Below are 17,956 nucleotides of genomic sequence, written 5' to 3' on the forward strand. Positions count from 1 at the left end.
GGCACACTTTCCTAATGAGCATGCTATATTTCTAACAATTGTTTCAGATAAGGCAAAATTCACAAGGCATCTGTGCAATGTGCAGATTTCAGTGCATGTTGCACACCCTCAGGTGGTCCATATTAAACATAACCATCTGCTTTGACTTCCCGCGTAGCCCATGTGTCACTTTCGAGCATTAAACCACACTGTTTGATCAAGTGAAAAAACAATCATTTATTTCTGGCAACAGAGACAGGAATGGAGGACACCGCCAGTGCTAGGCCCAATGAGTCATTTCAGGCATCCCAAGACAAAGTACTCATAACAATTCAACCTCAGCAAACTCATGACCTGGACTCTGATGTGGTGAGTGAACAGTTGCAGTGGCTTCTGTGGCACACTTTCCTAATGAGCATGCTATATTTCTAACAATTGTTTCAGATAAGGCAAAATTCACAAGGCATCTGTGCAATGTGCAGATTTCAGTGCATGTTACAGACCATCAGGTGGTGCAAGTCAGTCATAACAATCCACAATGACTTCCCCATAACCCGTGTGTCACATTGAGACATTATACTGCACTATTTAATTAAGAAGAGGTAAAATGATTGATTTCAGGCAGTACAGTCAGGAATAGAAGATTCTGGCAGCATCAGCAGCAAGAGAAGCATCTATGTGCTGCAAGCAGATGTAGTGTGTAGAATATCAGTCACTCAAGCTTTGTTAGGCGTTTTCATTGTTCCCTGATTCTAACAAGCAACACATACCCAATGTTTTGGGAAAATGCTAAATATGTAATTATGCTGAAGCAAATTGCCTCTTTTGGTTATACATTACCACAGCACACTGTTTCATTTCAAAACAATGCAGACTGTGGAGCCCGCCACCTTGTGTGATGAGGAAAAATGCCAGATGCAAATTACAGAGACGGTAAGTGTGCTGATTAGTGGTGGAATTTTCGCGCATCCTTCTAACCCCCATCAAGACTACGTTATAAATCTTTTATGCTGTTCATTTGTGTTCAGTAAGTGTTTAGTTTAGTTTAGACAAGTTTTAGTTCAGCCTTATAGATTTGCAATGACTATTCAGTTTTCCAGCTGGTGTTTTTTTGTGCAGTCCACACAGACATCTGTGCTTGGCACTCAAGGTTCAGGAGGCTACGCATGGGAGTGCGCCGACATGGTAAGTGGAGCAACAGATGCTTTTAAAACTTCAATGGAATTTTTCAGTACTGTGCTACGTTTTCATTTGCAGTTGCATATGTGCGGACCATATGTGTAGCCATGTATGAACGAATTCCTGAGTGTGCACTCATGAATTGCTGTTTATTAGACTGTACCACCTCATCCCAATATAAATTGCAGCACAGACCTTCTAGATCACCATAATGATGCCGCAAGTTGGTCAGGATTGTACTATCGTACGCCTCAAATAAGGTGATGTACACTCGCCGTCAAAAGTAAATGTAAGGCGACTTTGTCAAAAAAATCTAATTTCTTTAAATTTAAAGCATAATGGTTCATGCTTGTTGGTGCACAGTGCAATTCGCAAAATCAAAATTAGGCTGCACATATGTATTCAAGGATGCATGAATTAAGGGGCCAGTGATTAAATTTTTTCATGAATATTGCCTTCCATTTACTTTTGACGGCACTTCTACATCACCTTTTTCATTGTTGCAACTGAGAAAAAAACATTCACTGCTGTTTGAGGCATTGCAGGCTGCAAGTATCACTGATTTGCTCATGACTCAAGCTGTCGGCCTATTCATACAGCATGTAAAGTAGCAATTGTATCATATGTGTAAACCATTGGGATGGCTCTGAAATATGGCCAAGGCAGTACAAGCATGCTAGCTGTATTTGGCACCACCACCTTATTGCAGTGCTGGTTATGTGCAGAACGAGATTTGTGGAAAAGCATCTGCCTCGCATTCAGGAGGTGCCATAATCGAGCCCTGGTTCCGCTGGGCAACCACCGGTTTCTAATGAGTACAAGGCTTCCCCCGGCCCGGTGCTTGGCTCTCCTGGAGTGAAATGCTTGGGAAAAGGGGCCATAAACAAAAAAAGGGGGTCACATAATGGGCTTTCTGCAGAGCGAGGCGGACTTATTGTTGTTTGATTGCGGAACGGATCCCTGTCCCGTTGGCGCAACTATTTGGGACCTATGACCCCTTTCCCAAGCATTTCACCCCAAACGTCATAGCAGTGATGCTTGCATGCAGCTCCATTTCCTAAATCTGCCGATACTGGTGGGCCACGGGGGTCTGGATATAAGAGTATTGTGGCTATATTTTAGCGTTAACATTTCCTCTGCAGAATAAAAAGTGCCTGTAATAGCTGTTGCTTCTGTCAGGCTAATGAGTGTTGCTTGCAGAATACACTGAACATTCAAGTGCTACTGCTTCTTTTAGGCAACGCAGACTCCAGCTGGTACAAGCTCTGACCCATGTTCTAAGGAAGACGTAAGTGTGCTTCACATTCACTTCTACACAGTTTATAGAAGTGATCAAGGAACCAAGCAGGTGTAGTGTGTTGCTGCATGCATATTTTATGCATGAAAGGTACTATGTCAAATGTTAAAATCATGCTCTTCTTATTTCAATTGTGGAAGGCATTGTCCAACTCAGAATTTATAAACAGCCTGTCAAAGCTTAGGTCGCATAAAAGCTCCAAAACTGAACATATCCAGCCTCATCCATGTTGCTAAGTGATGTGGTGTTACAATGCAGATGCATGCTTACACTGCAAGCCAAAATGGCCCTTGCCATGAGAAATATAGTATTGTTTTATCTTGCAAGCTATTTTTCATGTTTTCTTGCAGGTGTCAACAAACAATGACCATACCTATGCTCAAAGGCTATCAGACTGTGCAGAATTTGCTCAGAGGAACTCATTCGTAAAGTCATTGTCAGGGGATGATATTACTCTTTACACCGGTCTGCCCTGGCCAGCTTTTAGTAAACTTGCCAAAGTAGCCCATGCACTCATGAATAAGGCAAGCAGGCTGTCAGCAGAGGACCTGCTGTTGATGAGTCTCATGAGGCTTCGCCTTGGCCTTTTATATGGCCATTTGGCACGTATTTTCAAAGTGTCTATTGCATGTGTCTGCAATTATATGTCTCTCATGCTTGATATCCTATACAAAATAATGCAGAGATCAGTTGTTTGGCTGCCAAGAAAAGATATTAGGAATTGCATGCCAATGTCGTTCATTGAGAATGGCTATGAAAAAACCACTTGCATATTGGACTGTACAGAAGTGCCTCTGCAACGACCAAAAAACTAAGGGCCAGAGCTCAAACTTATAGTTCCTACAAGGCGCGAAATACAGTCAAGTTCCTTGTAGCCATTGCTCCAAATGGGTGCATTATGTTTATCGCGAAAACTTATGGTGGGCGTGCTTCTGATAAATTCATCTCACGAGACAGCTGCATTGGGGATTATCTTGTGCCTGGAGATGAGATTATGGCAGACCGGGGGTTTACCCTTAACGAAGAACTCGAGGTTCAAGGGATACGCCTCAACACACCAGTCTTCACGAAAGGTATGTATTCACTGCTTGTCGTGTGTGGTTCCAAACACAATGTTTTAAATTACTTCACAGGACGGAAACAGCTCACCGAGAAGGAGGTGACAAAGTCACGCCGCATTGCATCTGAGCGCATCCACGTGGAGCGGGCTATCAACCGCATAAAAACATACCGCATACTCAAGCAGGCCCTTCCTATCACCTCCAAGAAGACAATCAGCAAGATTATTTTTGTATGCGCAGGACTGTGTAACTTGAAAGTACATTTGATAAGGCCCCGAAATGAAGTGTGCTAAACACAGACTTCAAGTCTCGAAGTACTGAATAAAAGCCTGCTGAACACAGGATGGTTGGAGTGACTCTTCACTGTTGCTCCAAGGACTCCATTCAATAATACAATGTGACAAGGAAAAGAAAGCTTTGTTACCAGGCAGTGCTGGCTGTAGCTCAACGCACTGCATGCAATTGAGAGAGGACGCAAGTTTATTCTTGGCTGCAATGCTTGGAAATTAAGATTGAAACACTACTGCATGTAGCCCTATGTATTCTATAGCATAGTGGCTTTCATCAAAACCAAACCATATCCATGCTGCACTGCAGCTTTCACAATGTATAAAATAGCCTGATTGTTCGCTATATGTATAATACAGTGTACTGGAGTGTTACAAGCCCCCCTAATTAGTAGCGCCAGGAAGAGAGCATAAATGATTCATGCAACAACACGCCACAACTCGATCAATTGTCAGTGATGTAAATCCTGCAAGCAAATCAAGGTACCTGCGAAATGCTAAAAAAGCTGACAGCATAAACATTTTCAGCACTGAGCAGAATCAAAAGAAAAATTTATAAACAATATTAATGAACATATATCAAATTTCTCACTGAAGAAAGCAATGCAATGTCACAAGTATGAGCTGCACGGTAATACACTGGGAGAGCTGGCAGATGTCTTAACATATTCGAGAAATTAACAGGACATAAATGAGGATAAGATGCAGGCATGTCTTCTATTTAAATTTGTACCCATGTGTGTTTTCCACTGAGAATGCACTACAGAAGTAGACACGAGCCAGATAATGCCCACAGTGTGGACAGCTTCCAGCCAATACCAAAGAAAGGTGCCACAGTCTGTCCAGCACAGTGTCACCAGACAGAGGATGCTCTGTGTGAGGTAACTAGCCATTACTGAACAAATGGGCTCGCGACCATGTTATTAAATCGCTCAGTTAAAGCTAATTTGTCTGCTGGTGACACCATGGTGCAGGAAGGCAATCAACAGATGCTCCGAAAGTGAGGGCAAGCTCCAACAACAGCAACAGAATAACTGATGCAACATGGCAACTAAGAAACCAGGCAAGTTGCCAACAGGTCAGAATGGCAATGCCAACTACACAGAAAAGGCGTTATTGCCACCATGTGCAAGAATGAAAACCGTGATCGCAGCCCGCTGGCCTATACATTGCAAACTGGCAAAAATGCTGCATACCTAGACTTCATGTACTGTATACAAAAGCAACACTGTAAATGCTTTCACGGCTGTTACGTCCTGCTGTGGTGACCCAGTGGTTGGGGTGCTAGACTGCTGAAGCCAAGGACGAGGGATTGAATTCCAGCCGCAGTTGGTACTTTTCGGAGAAGTGGTCGAAATTTTTACTCTCTGCTACAGAGTCCCTCATAGCCTGGGCCACTTTGGGACGTTAAACCATATAAATCAACTCACAGCTGTTACAGACATCAAAATGGCATTTAGCTAACCTATTCTTATAATCCAGACCAATTAATTACTTATGAATGAATGTTGTACCTTATTTCTCACCAGTTTATATACTAAATGCACTGAGGTGGTTACATCGAGCAGATCTCTCTGTATCTTTCAACAACATCTAAGTCCCCATTAGCCTCAAGGTCTGACAGACGAGGTAAGAGTTCAGAGAAGTAAAACTTCTTTAACCTTGCAAAATTTTTCTGAATAAACTCTTTATCAAATGGGACCTCAACAATTAAATCCCTCTGTGCACTCCATACATAAAAGAAGCACATGTCCGTTTTGGTGCATAGCATTTGAAGCTGCACTTGAGTGTAGTAGCCATTTGCGCCACTTTCTGTCAGACATAGGCAGCCCGAGCTATCTCTCCGCACATCGTACTTTCCTGCATCAATCAAAGGCATGCAGTCAAGTACATTGGGGCACTTGATTTCTAAAATTGCGTTTTCATTTTCTATAACCCCATCGGGTGATGCAGAAAGCCATGAAAAATCAGGGCTCACAACTGTGCCAGTTTTCTTGATATGGAAATAAGTTTTGCTAACAAACTGACTTAAAGCAACTGGCTCCATCTGCCTACCATGCTTTGTTGCAGCATTTCCCATGAATGTGGGCTTCAGCATCCTCTCGGCTGCCTTCTCACCACTTGTTACGTCCTTCTTTGGCACTTTACTTACATTTGATGCAGTCAGACGTAGTTTACGGGAGAAGTGCCAAAGTGGAGTGTCCTGGCTTGCAGTCTCAAGCTCCAGTACGCTGGCTCCTTGAGGTGAAAGAGCCACATACTTCTCGTAAAACTCTCTGCATAGCGTGCAGGTATTGTTTACGTGGTCACCATGTGGTGGCCGCCCCACAGGATTTTGTGGAGACGTCACGTGCCTCTCCGGTGCATGAAGGCTCTCATACAGAAGGGTGCCTGCATAAAAACAACACTTGCAACATTGGCAACATTGTGGATATTGGCCCTGCATTAACAGTATTTCAAGAACAAGTCACTTCTAACATAACTTGCAAGCCGCACATAATTTTAGTCTGAAAAGCGCTACACTACAGCGAAAAGATACAATAATACACCAGGCTTAATACTGTTTAGTATGCTTCTACTAACCTCCAAATACTACTACCCTCCTATGCTTTTATATTAACACATGCAAACAGACATTATAATTTTAAAAAGCTCGCTACTGTTGTTTTTTGGCAGAAATATAATATGGCACATTTTGTGAGGTACCTGGGAGGTTGAAGAGCTCGGCATACGGTGGTTCTTCATGCATCTTCATGATCTCTTCTTTGGTCATAGGTGTGCACCTTGGCTGACGGCGTTTTTTGGGGGAGCCACCAACAGTCCCTTTCTGTGCTCTGAAACTGATTTCCTCCAGCACAGCAGGCTCCACATTTCGTTTCGTCCCACGATTCCACTGTGCTGCTGTGTCTGTGCACGATGTGCCAGTGAGCCCTTTAGAAACAGCAATCTCGACTTTCCAAAGCACAGCCCCTACGTGGCTGCAGGCTCAGCCTTGGCCAGCCATGCATGTGCAGCCAGCTGTCACTATTTCTCCAGTCTTCTTCACGCATGCCCATGCATTTCTTGGGGCGGCATTTATTGACTGCGAAGGACACACATCTACTTTTAAGTAGCACAAATAATCAGAAATTCTATGTGCATATATTTTTCCCACCCAACCACTCTGAACGTAGTTGTAAGATTCCAAGGACCTATAATTTTTCATTGCTTGTAGGTCACAGGCTTTGGAGCTTACAAGGTAATAAAAAATGTCTGGGCTACTGATGGGTGGCCATTCACGCATGTCATCGGACCAGACTGTAATCCCATCAGGATGCTCGTACTTTTTATTGTCTGTAAAAGAAAAGCAGAAAAGGATCTTGGGATATTCATAATTACAAAGCACACTTTTTTTGTATACAGTGGCTAAAAAAAGTTTAGAAAGGTGAAATGATTAATCTGAAGAAATGGTAACTTGCGTCGCTGATCTTGTAATCAAGAAACCGTTCACACGACCACTGATGCTGATCATTATACTGAGCCCCCACCTCCCTTCTTGACTGTCAATTTAAGTGTTGCTTCTGTTGCAGATAAAAACTGAAAGCGGAGCCCTTTCCTATTTTACATTTGTGAGGCCACAGTGGTTAGGATGGTCGACTACAGTGTTTCAACAAGATGACAGGGCAAGTTGGTACTCATTCATTCATTTTAAAACCAGTCAAAGGACAGAACATAGAGAACAGCACAAGAAGAGGCTCTGCTTTTCTCTGCGTTCCATCTTTTGACTGGTTTTAAAATGAATCGAATACTGTGCTCAAGGACGCGGGATCGAATCCCGGCCGCGGCAGCCTCTTTTCAATGCAGGCGAAAAGCGAGGCGCCCATGTCAGTGCACGTTAAAAAACCTCAGGTTGTCAAAATTTCCGGAGCCCTCAGGTACAGCGTCTCAAACAGCCCGACTCACTTTGGGACGTTAGACCCCATAAACCTAACCAAACATTTGTATCTCACCGCACCATTAACCTTCCCATGGCCTGACGGTAGGAAGAAAAATTGCACAAAAGCGAGGCTTTCTTCGCTAGACGGACTGCGATACAGCCCACGTTATCCATGCCATAGCTTTATTAAACTCCAACATAGTCATTCAGTACACCCTTCTAATTACAGCTGAAAGCGACGACACACGTTGATTACCGACACACGTTGATTACCGACACACGTTGATTACCGCTAGCTCATGCTCTCTGCTAGGCTTCAGGATGGCAAGAGCGTTATTTTCTTATTGACATGCATGTCGAAAAATTCAGGGGGCACTTTGGCGCTCTAAAGTGCTGCAAGGCGAAAGCGTTTCCCGGCCACAGTTTGTTTTATTTACTTTTTATTTTTTTCTATTTTCTTTTTTATTTTTGTTTAATTTATTTTTATTTTTTTTTTCCTTTTCTTTACTTTACTCCTTTTATTTTATTTATGAAGCCCATGCATTCACTAGATGCGCCTTTATTCATGCTGGAACCTTGAGCCTTTTAAGCAGTGACGCCGAAAGGCGGACGAATCTGCCGACGCGTCTGTCGACACGGCTGCCGACGCGTCTGTCGACACTTCTGCCGGCGCGTCTGTCGACACTTCTGCCGATGCGTCTGTCGACACGGCTGCCGACGCGTCTGCTAACGACATCATGAGGCATTAAAGGCTTTCGCCTTACGCTGCAGGGAGCTCATCCACTCAGTGCACTCGCTTACATTTCTCCGAAAGATAACGCGCATGCAACAATCACCTGAAGTACTCAGCGCCGCGGGCATAGCAACTTTAAGACCACAAATTCTCTTTCTCGGCTTACGTAGAAGTAAAAAAAACTGCGCAGTATCGTGTCAGCCCAAAATGATGGTTTGGGGTTTAACGTCTCATAGCGACTCAAGCTATGAAACACGCCGTATCGGAGACGCCATCGAAATGTAACCGCCGCAGCCGGGATCAAACCCGCGCAGCAGCTGAGCATCCGCGGCAGCTGTATCAATCAAACGAGATGCAGAAAATGGTATGGAGTGAATATTTATTGCAACTAAATTGCATAAGCAGTCATCTTACCTCCGATATTAATAAGCCTGGTTGGCTGGGTCCCCGTCGCGCACGACGGTGGAGTGTGAACAGATGGATGCGCAGACGCCATCGAGCAATCGCTTACGGTGAACAAAACGGCCCGTTATCCACAAAATCACCAGCGCAAGTCTTCTTCAGAGTATTAGGACACAAAAAATGCTCGCATAAACATAGACGCGGATATTTTTTCTCCCAAAACAAGGCAAAAAGCAACAATCTACACGCGAACAACCGCAGACACACGAACGCGACGAGCTTCTTGCAGTCCAATATGGCGTCGCCGCTAGGCGTCGCCCTCGTCCTTGCTTTTCCTACCGGGGATTTAAAAATGGCAGCGCCCCTGGAGGCTTTTTGAAAAGGTCTATAGGCACCCTGCACCCGCCAGGCACCGCCACCGTCGAGGCTGCGTTCAGCTCCCCCGCGCGGCCAGTTCCTGGTCCCTGTCATGAAGGCTCGCCCCGCGACTTCGAAGGGATGGCGTCTGCTAGCGGCGTGCTGCTGTTTGTAGAGGCGGGATTTCGCCCTATTCATGAGGCTGAAAAATTATTTCGAGGAGCGCACATAAGGAAAGGAACGAAGCTTTTTGAAGCAGGCCATGTACACTCTGCCGATTTTTTAACAGTATCACGCGAGCATCGACCGTTCGCTTGATCAGCGCTCTATGACTGAACGAATCGGCAAACTCGCCGAGAGTTGCCGCATGCGCACGAAGCCCATGACGCGGCGACCGTCAACTGCCAGGCTGTGCCAGGAGCTGCGCGCTACCCCCGGTCCTTTCCTTAGCTTACCGCACTACCTGGTCCTGCTTATCAAAATCGTGGGCCACAGCCACATCCGCATAGAACTGCAAACAACAAAAGAGCAAAATAAAGACTGGTCACAAGGTTCGTTAGAGCAACGCTGAGTAAAGCTGCTATCAGCTGGGTGGCACGTGGCTTCTGAATGTCGGCTGCGCTTATGCCAGCAGTATTACCATAGAGAAAGATATTGGTAAAGAGCGGACACTCGGCGAAATCTGGCCCCAGGAAATGACGCGCAATCCTCCTCCTCCAATAGGTACAGCCGGCCAAATCTTTAGCTGGCGTGCGTTATGGCCGCTTATTCTGCGCTCCTGCTCTTTACGACGAAGCAAACTTTCGGACATCTCCTTATTAAGCACGGGCTTAGTGAGCCTGTGCTTAGAGTTGATATTTTCGCAAGTTTGCTCCGTCACAAGGGGCAGGAGCACAGAAAACGCGGCCATCGCGCACGCCAGCTAAAGATTTGGCCGGCTGTACTCTGCCGCCACGGGGATGACGCCACCCGTCTTTAAACGCGCGCGCGCGCGCGCGCGGGTGGCCGGCGCGGCGGCTCAGACCCATCCGAGCAGCAGACGAGGGAGCATCGTGGGGGCAGTTTTGTGCTCGCGAAAGCGTGCGGCGTATTTGTTCGTGCGGACAGACCGCAATTGTTTTCGTCTCTCTTGCCCTTCGACGCAGAACTCCTCCGGTTTATGACGGCGGCAAATGTTTATTTGTGGAAGTACGCTGCATTGCAAGCAATTTAGACGGCCGCGCCGGCCGCCGTTGCCTGTCTGCAGTTCGTGGAGCGGCGCGCTCGCTCTGTGGCCAGCCGGCTGTTGTTCATGGCATTCTTGCATTTAGTGACGAAGTTGAGGGAATGTTTTGTTTTTGCAAAAGTACGGTACACTTCAAGCACTTTATGCGAAATTACGCTGAATTTCAAGCACTCTAGCTTAGTACGCCGGCGCAATTGTGAAGGGCGCGCGCACGCTGTGTCATGCTACGCCGTGGGCGGGAGCGGCGGGAGGAATGATGCTGCATGATGCAGCCTCGCCGGTCGGTGCGTAGAAACAAAAAAAAAACCTGCCCACGGCCTGTGGCCCGACGCGCGGTGCCTAGCAGTTAGTTATGCTTAGTTTCGCGCTTTCTCGGGACGTGATCTTTTTGTATGGCCCCCAACAATATGTAATTTCTTTTGGGTCACATTTGTCGGTGTTAGGTTAAAATGTACTTTGAAAGTGGGCGAACAGCGAAGACGACCGTTCCCGCGCAGCAAGTACGGGACCGTAGATTTCAAGACTGGCGGAAAAAAAAGACGACGCACGAAAAGCTCAAAAGCCTTACTCTTGTAGTACGTATGTTTGTACGTGTGAGACTCCGCTATCTGCGCTCGTGGAAACGCACATTTCACCCGTGCATTGACAACACAGGAATGCGCTTTTGAAAACCGGCAAAAAAAGGCAACGCGTCGGGCTTTCTAAACTCTAAAGAGCTTGAAAACCAAAAACTGTTGCGCCGATAGTTTAATTTTCTATGCTTCTTAAAACATACGTTGCACCCGTGTATTTCTCAGTGCTCATACCACATTCTGTACTGCTAGTTCGTAGTCCGTGTTGTGGCCGTCTTTGTACGAAATATTCTCGAACAAACCGCGTACTCTGCTGTCCACCTAGGTTTTAGAAGGTAGGCAATAACGTCGGGGAATGTAGAAATGCTTGCAAAAAGTTGATTGGTATCTACCGTGTAGTAGGGTATGTGTATTGTACTTTGCGCAACGACGTTCAGCACGCGAGGTTCGCAAAAACATGTTGACTCCGCTCGTAATTTCATTCCCTCGCCGCTTTCGTACCTTTCCCCTGTTTATAGAGTTACAATATAAGGAGACTGAGAATGACCATACTTGCGAATTTTTCAGGTGATGCCACCCGTCGGCAACACCTGCTGTGTGCCGTGGTGCCGCAACAGGAGCACCTTGAGCAGGAGGCCAGGAACCATCTTCTTCCGCATCCCACGGCTTTGTTTATGTTGCACAAAATAAATGTTCTCATTTCACACAGCACCTGGTGTCTTTTGTGGAGTGCTAATATTTGGCAAAGGCTGTGATGCAGCTGCGTTCGTGGCTGGTCAAAAGCACTCGAAATCTATTTAATTATACGCTGCCAACGGCGCAGCGGGGCGCGGCTTATGCGAACATTCAAACCGCGCGCCCCTGAAACCGGAACCGGAAGTCGCCCCAGGCAGCGAGGCGCAGCGCATGCAGATATTCAAACTGCGCGCGCCTGAAACCGAAACCGAACGTTATGAGACTCCGCCCGCTTGGTGCGCTGCAGTCAAATGGGCCGCTGGGCCCTATGGGAGTGTCCGCTCTTTACCAATATCTTTCTCTATGGTATAGGGAACCGCAGCGTCGCAGAGTGGCGCTACTGCTTTTGACAAAAGCGCCATCTCCCGACAGAAAAACAAACACTGGGGGTATCCGCGTTGGCGCGCGCCCTTTCAGCCGCGCTCGCTTCCGTGCACGTGCCGAGCTCTCGCCGCGTCAGTATGTATCGTCTTAAGTGCGGCTACAAAAAGGTGGCTCAGCTTGACAGATATTTCAGAAAATCAAACTTGAATAAAGGTGAAAAGCTAATCTCGCATGTATACTCTGTGGAGCAGAGTATTGACCACGATGAAGCCCGGCTAAGTGGGAAATGCACATCGCAAGTGAGCGACCACATCGTGTACGACGTGTACGTCGAGGTAAGTCTGTCATTTTGTTATATGCTCGAACTACCGATAAATGACTCGCAATGAATAGGGCAATGAATGACTCGCACTCGATCCATCTGTGCTGGAGAATACGAGGCAGATGCTTTAGTTGCTGGTTGGGAAATTCACTAACGCTTGCGAGGTTGGCTGAATTAAAGCACTGCGAAACTCGGCTTACTGCCGCTAAACCTGCGGCGTGAACGCGTAGTTAGCTGTGAGTGATACCCAGCCACGGGTGCCGTGCGCGCGACGCAAGCGCGGAAATGTACAGTGGCCTTAGTTTTATTCACGACGAAACAGTTAAGCAAAAATAAAACTCAGTCTGTGTGCGTCAGTGCGCGCGCGCCTTTGAAAAATCGGGCTCGATTCTAACGCAATGATTTTTAACGGAAAGCAATGCGTGTGATAGGACGGCTGATCAGATGGTAATAGAGAGTGATATAAGATAATGAGACAGTGCAGGCAGTAGCAGAGCATTTGCGAACAGTAATGCAACGAAACATGCATGACGAGATGGAGACGTGGCCCTAGCAAAATTGAGCAATGTTCTTGGCGCATCCAACTATAAGCCAGGTCACCCAAAATCTGACGTTGCCTTTCATATAAAATTAGTTTTATGGTCTAGCATGCCTGGCTGGTTTGAGGAATACCCAGGCAATTTATTTCTCTCATAGTTGGCGTGGTCAAGCCAGGAGAGGCGGAACCTCGTCGTTCAAGGAGGGAGATGCACATGTAAAGCTGGCATCACAGCTCATTGCAAGCATGCAGCTGCTATGTGCCTCTATGCAAACTACAATGAAGAGAAATCGTGCACCAGCCAGCCCCAGAAATGGGGAAAGCCGAGCGACAAACGAAAGAGGCGCTTAGAACAAGACGTTTCGGACCTCTTCTCCTGTGAGTAGAATCCGCTGCTTTATTATATGCTTGAACACTGCAGCCTGAAAATATGCTTTCTGGCCAATTACTTTAGCTTATCTGTTTTATTTCTGTGCATTCAACACGCCGCCCTTAATAGCTGCTGTTTGCATTTGTTGAGTATACCATTAACTTGTTTTTTTTTTCGTCCTTCATAACAGGCCAGGACACTAGCACTCAAGAAGGAAAGCCTCATGACCCAAATATTATATTTACCTATCCGGATATAGTGTGCCCACTAAAACAAATATTGGAAATAGAGAAAACAAGTGCCGAGGATATGATTTGTGAGGAAGTACTCAATGATATTGTTCAACAAGTGACGACGAAATTGAAGAAACCCTAGAGGATTTACTTCAGCCAATGAAGCACAGACCAGTGTACAGATACCTAGAGGTTCTTGAAAACGAAAGAACCCAAATGAGAAATTTTGCCAGCGAAATGGATGACAAGAGGGCTCTGATTTATGCAGAAAAAGTGGTACTTAAAGAGAACCCATGTGACCTATGCCTTCACACAATGGGCCAGGCAAACTGCTCACGGTATGTAATAAAAATTCAGCAAATGGTAGCAAGCACAACACAGAATGAATGAAATCATGTTCATAATACTTATAATTTGCAGATGGCATGAAGAGCGTCACGTCCGCATAAGCAGCACTAAAGCACATGCCATCAGGACAAAAAAGAATGATGACGGATTGCAGAAAGCAGCTGAACAATTATGCAAGAAATCATCTTACACAAGTGCTGCAATGCATTACGGTATGCTTTCCAGCAGCATATCACTTCATTTAAAGGGTCCCTGAAAGGGGTGTCTGAGGTTGGCAAACAAATACTTGCATTATGTAGAGCGTAGGCCACTGAACGTTCATGCCGCGTACAATACATCAAAGGCGAGTAGATAATTTACAATACATTTTCAAAAACTACCTCTCCCGAGCCTCGCGGCGACCAGCGGCGGTGAACTTCCGCCCGAATCCGTACTCATTACGTCAGTTTGTACTCTTTACGTCACAAGTGCTGGGCTATGATTGGTTCGCGGTGCCAACGTGAAATCACGCATTTAACAAACTAGAAGCTCTAGATACTTCACACTCTTACTCTTTTCGGAAACATTTCGCATTTCAGCAAGCAGAGTTGTCGTTTATATGCATGTTTACGCAGTTATTGTGTGTTCGGTGTCAGAAATTAGTACTGCACTTCCGGTTTACAATGTTTTCGTCTGCTCGTGCCGCTTGTGTCACTCCGCCGACGTCGAACCGAATCGAGAATCGAGGTGCGATTTGGAGTCACCGCACTACTGATTTCTGTCGCGACCTCCGTCGCATGCGCAATCAAAATGGACCGGCCGTGCTGTGTCGTTGGTTGCAAAGCCAGGGTTCGGCAAGATGTTGCCCTTCGGTACTGTCTGCCGAAAGATGGAAGTGAGCGAGCCGTCGTCGTCGTCAGGATTCAGCGCTCGATTTCTGAACGGCGTGTCCTTAAAAGCTTGGCCGACGCGCTGCACCGATCGTCGCTTGCGAACTGCCGCCCCACTACAAGCAGGGAGACACGGGGCGGTGAGCATCGCTGCGCCGCCCTACCCAAGCTCCGCTCACAACCGGTGTCGCACTTCGCCGCCGTGCAGCAATGCCTGAGCGCTGCTTGGGATGGTGTACAAATATCACAAGGCAAGATCGCCTTGTTATCAGAAATACTTCTCGAGCAGCGACAAAGCACGCCTGCTTATGTTGCGAGCTTTCGGCAACGGCACCGCTCGCGGGCGCTCAGGGCGACGAGCTCTGCTGCTGCCTGGCTGCCGTGGTCGTCGCTAGGCCTATTGCCTCTTCGGCATCGAAGCTGCAGCGGCCGGCGCTTCGGAAGTCGCCTGAGCTATAATACAAGGCTTACTCTACACATCGCTTTTCAGTCAACAGCATCATCTCACAATAAAATAATAGTATGGTCACTTTCCGCGACTCCTTCTGCAGCGAAGCGAGCGGGCGCCAGGCGAGTCGGAGCCCACGTCGGGCCAGCGGCAGCTGCGAGACGGTTGTGGCAAGAAATTTGCTCGTATCACAGTCGTTACCTTTACCAGCAGCTCAGTATTGGTCAGCGATCCTCAAAAATGACACATTTTTCACATTTCTTATCCCAGGGTTTATTATTTACGTCAAGAACACACTTTAGCTCGTTTTTATGTCGCCGGCAGACGGGATCCAGGCTGGCCGGCCGGCCGGCATGCTCGGCGTACATCACGTTCGCACAAGAAAATGCAAAACAGCCATGATACCAGCGAGGATGCTTCCTAGATTCGAGCAACGAAAATATGTCTGTGCAAAAGTGGATCTTTCGGCAACGACACCGCCTGCGGCAACGCCGCGCGACGAACTGCGCGCTGGTCCCAGGCTGCCCTAGTCGTCGCTAGGCCTATCTGGTTTCGCATTGAAACCGCAGCTGACGGCGCTTCGGAAGTTGCCTGCGCTATAATAAAAGGCCTACTATTCACATCGCTTTACTGCGAACTCGTCCCATAATAAAAGATATGTTCGATTTCCACGATGCCTTCAGCAACGGAGCTAGCAGACGGTAGGCGAACCGCACCAAGTAGCAGCAGCACCAAATCGGCTGTTGGATGAAATTTGCTTGTATCGCAGTCATCACTTTTACCAGCAACTCGGTATTGGCCAACGATCGTCAGAAATTATGCATTTTTGACATGCATCTATCCAAGGGCTTGCTATGGACGAGAACAAACAATACTAGCGCGTTTTTCAGTCGCCGGTGGCCGGCATCAAGGCTGGCAGGCCGGTCCGGCGTGGCTCGGCCCCGAGCGCCCTGAGCAGCGCGCTGTACGGCATCATGACGCTGCCGCTCTCCGCACTCGTATTGGCTCCCGCTTCCCGTCGTTGCGTTTTCCGCGCGCGGCTTGTCGTAGACATCCAGCAGGTTGGACGCAGGCGACGAGCTGCGATCGGTTGTTACGACGTCGTTCACAACGGCGCGCCGCAGCGAATCGCACACACTTTTCGCACATGTGTCCCCGCCTTAAGGCTGAAATCCCATTTCGGCACTCATCCGCAAAAGTCGTTCCTTCAGCTCGGGGTCTATAGTACGAGAGAAGCCGCAGCGAGGGTTGCGAGACACAGGTGAACATAGCAGACAGCGGGAAAGCGAGCGAGCGAGCGATCGAGCGAAAGAGCGCGTCAACCGGAAGTAAACAAACCGATCTCGTCGATGACGTATTTGTGGGCGGAGCATGGTCCCGGCCTGTAATCTTTATTTTTTTATGGTTTGCTCCCGTGTACGAGTTGAGAGGGAAAAGGCTGGTGGTCATTTTTAATAGCCATTATCTCTGGTTCCGCACAAGGTAGATCAAAAATTTTTGCGGTAGGATGATGGATCGTTCAATGTCTATCAATACTTCGACTTCTCTTTGCCTACATGGACACCGTTTCAGGGACCCTTTAAAAGAAAAACATGCTGTGCTTTGTCATCAAATCACATCACTGTGCTTCCTGTGCCACAGCAAGATTGAATTCTGTCCTATTTTCATAATAATAAAGTCTAAGACGCAAAATTGTTTTTTCAGGTATCAAGACAGAAGCAATTGCATGAGATGAGCTCCAACAAAAACTTAGTATTTGCATTGTACAAGTAAGTTTGCTTGCTGTTTTGCCTTCCATGAGTCTCTCTTTGTACGTCAAGTCTTCTCTTTCTTGGCTCTTTCAAATAAAGCAATAATTAATCCCATTCGTTATTTTCAGACAGGACTCATCGTACTTCCAGAGCAACCATGGCTTTGCTGCAGCCCAGACGGTATAGCCAAAATTGATGACGAAACTGTGGTCATTGAGATTAAGTGCACATATAAGTTCAGAGATGAACCTTTCATCCTGTATGAAGAAAGGCGCAGCCTACTGCCTTACTTAGTTTTCAGCGGGGATGAGATTGTATTGAAAACCACACATAGCTACTACACTCAAATCCAAGTCCAAATGTATATAATGAACCTTCACAAGGCCATTCTGTATGTTTACAGTCCTAAACACTCAGTGATAGTAAAAGTAAACCGGGATGAGGCCTTTCTGTGGAATCTGATTCCAAAGATGGATTATTTTTATTTTAAGTTCTTAATTCAGTTGTTGTTCTAGGCCTCAATACTTTATTTCTTTAGCTGATTCAAGACGCTTTGTTCAAGTTATTTTAGATTATATAACCACCATTTTTATCATGTACGTGCCGAATTCTGTATTAATTTGAACACCTATGCATTTTTTATTCCAGGAATATCCAGTAATTAACCATATTTAAGAATTTTGTGTTCAGGAGTTATGTATTTAAAATGTGTTACATTATGTGATATTTATTGCCATGAAGCAAGTCTGGCTATAACAGGTGGCTTTTGAAAGGACGTGCCATGTTAATTTAGAACACCTGGAGATTTTAAGTGTTTGAGCATGAATTTTTGTTCTAATGGTAGCTTTTTCATTTGTTAGCCCTAGTGTCCCCTAGTCATAGCATAGAAAAATTCGCCAGATAAAGCTCTAACATAATTCATCCATAATAAAATTGCATTTCAATAAAAAAGCAGAGTAATGCATGAAATAAACTTTTAACAAAGCAATAGTGAAACTGAAAAATGTAAG

At 46.3% G+C, this 17,956-nt stretch overlaps 2 pseudogenes; both read left to right on the forward strand.

Annotated features, from left to right (window-relative positions):
• Positions 1-240: 240 nt before the first annotated feature.
• On the forward strand, positions 241-4,807 carry LOC149355910 (uncharacterized; annotated as a pseudogene).
• An 8,066-nt stretch (positions 4,808-12,873) lies between these two features.
• On the forward strand, positions 12,874-17,461 carry LOC149355911 (uncharacterized; annotated as a pseudogene).
• The last annotated feature ends 495 nt before the right edge of the window (positions 17,462-17,956 follow it).

The sequence above is a fragment of the Amblyomma mixtum genome, chromosome 3 (genome assembly GCF_055824585.1).
Source record: "Amblyomma mixtum isolate Tamu chromosome 3, ASM5582458v1, whole genome shotgun sequence".
NCBI lineage: Eukaryota > Metazoa > Arthropoda > Arachnida > Ixodida > Ixodidae > Amblyomma > Amblyomma mixtum.